Consider the following 2,266-nt stretch of genomic DNA (forward strand, 5'->3'; position numbering starts at 1 on the left):
TCCTCTGGTGGCAAAAATATATACTCTCCACTCTTTTTTTTGACATAAAGATTTTTAATCCAGTTTAAACAAAAAAGTACTTAAAGCAAACTGCCCTTTAAATATGAGGTTAATTTAGGGTTTTTCTATGATTATAACGAATTAGGTATAATTGAATCTCAGAATTGTTAACTAAAAAAAAACAATGTACAAGTTTTTCTGTTAAAATTTAAAGTCTTGATTGTAACTGTCCTCTTTATCCCTCACATCGAAGTACCCACTGCCGTCCAGGATGTAGCGAATCTCGTCATCCAGGTGTAAATACTCCTCATAAAACATCTTAATCTTTTCTTCGTAATTTGGTAGTTTGTCTTTGCATATGGTTATTATGTCCATCCAGGAGTAGTTTCTCTCTTTTCGGATCTTTTCTAATTCTGGATCATTCTCATATTTGTCAGCATCCAGCTTCCAGTAAAGGACCCCGAGCCCACGCAGCTGCTCCAGGGCGACCGGGCACCCGGGCTCCCCGCGGTAGGGCCACTGCGGGTCGTCGCCCGACTTCTCTGTGTACCAGGCCTGCACCATGGCCGGGCCCAGGGGCACCGCCGCCTGACCCCGGACCTGCTCCGGCTGGTCTGCTCACCACTCTTAAAAGTCAACACCTTCTCACGATATGTGGTGCTTTTCCTTTAGAATCACCTGGGAACGCCCTTTTTTTTTTTTGTCTACCTTGGGTCTTCGTTGCTGTGTGCAGTCTCTCTCTAGTTGCGGTGAGCGGGGGCTACTCTTTGTTGCCGTGCATGGGCTTCTAATTGTGGTGGCTTCTCTTGTCGTGGAGCACCGGCTCTAGGCGCATGGGCTTCAGTAGTTGTGGCTGGTGGGCTCTCGAGTGCAGGCTCAGTAGTTGTGGTGCAGGGCTTAGTTGCTCCATTGCACGTGGGATCTTCCTGGGCCAGGGATCAAACATTTCAAACATTTCAACATGATCAAACATTTGATCATGTTCAAACATGATCAAACATTTCAAACGTGTCCCCTGCATTGGCAAGTGGATTCTTAACCACTGTGCCACCAGGGAAGCCCTGGGAATGCACTTTAAAAATATACTTTATAAAAATAAACTTTTAGCTCTGGACTCTATGGTGGATTGGATTATTGTCTAGAACTATTCACTCACTCCACCCACACCATCTCCACGAGAGGGACATTCTTCTTCACACTTTGATTTTGAGCTTGGCCATTTTTCTGCCAATGGATGCCAGCAAACATGACACAACCAAAAGATTAAAACTTGCTTACATGATTGGGCATGTTCTCTCACATCTCCACCTGTGTCATGAGCAGAGGTTCCCTTCTGTGGCTGCTGTCCCCTCAGCTTGGGCCCCAAGATGAATATACATAAAGCAGTCTGAGCCAAGTGGTAGTAAGAAGCCAAGCCCAGCTGCATCCTTTGCTTGAAACACCCCTATACAACCAAGGGCAGTGCAAATCAGCAAAACCCCACCAATCAGGATGCACGTGCTTTTTTTTTTTTTTTTTTTTTTTTTTTTTTTTTTTTTTTTTTTGCGGTACGTGGGCCTCTCACTGTTGTGGCCTCTCCCGTTGTGGAGCACAGGCTCCGGACGTGCAAGCTCAGCGGCCATGGCTCACGGGCCCAGCCGCTCCACGGCACGTGGGATCTTCCCGGACCGGGGCACGAACCCGTGTCCCCTGCATCAGCAGGTGGACTCTCAACCACTGCGCCACCAGGGAAGCCCGCACATGTTGCTTTAAATCATTGAATTGATTTGTCACACAGCAGTAGCTAGCTGGTACAGTGAACTGACATTCATTGGCCTTTAATGAACGTATTTCCTCTGAAATTAATTCAACTTTCTCACACTTCAGAGTATGAGTCCCCAAATTAGATGACTCCCAGAAAGAAAACCAAGAGCATGTACACACATTTAGGAACTGACTCTCAGAATTAACCAATTTCTGACTTAAATGACCTTAGAATCTTCCACAAGGAAAACTTCCATAAATGCATATCCCCATTCATTAAAACAAACACAACCCTCTATTGTACAATTCTCTTGTGGCCTCATCAGTTAGGTTTCCTTTTTGCACATTTAATGTTTTATAATTATTGGTTAATTAGTCATACCATTTCTTTTTCTCCTTTCTGTAATTCAAAAGCCCACATCTTAGAGAAGGAATGACTCACCAGCATTGCTCATAGGCTACTTGAGGCAAATCCCAAAACTGAGAGCACAGAGAACTTCCCTGTGTCCTGCTCCCAAATCTT

General features: G+C 44.9%; 1 pseudogene; it reads right to left on the reverse strand.

Moving 5' to 3' along the window:
* Positions 1-201: 201 nt before the first annotated feature.
* LOC136129593 (acireductone dioxygenase pseudogene) lies at positions 202-564 on the reverse strand (annotated as a pseudogene).
* Positions 565-2,266: the final 1,702 nt, after the last annotated feature.

The sequence above is a fragment of the Phocoena phocoena genome, chromosome 10, assembly GCF_963924675.1.
Source record: "Phocoena phocoena chromosome 10, mPhoPho1.1, whole genome shotgun sequence".
NCBI lineage: Eukaryota > Metazoa > Chordata > Mammalia > Artiodactyla > Phocoenidae > Phocoena > Phocoena phocoena.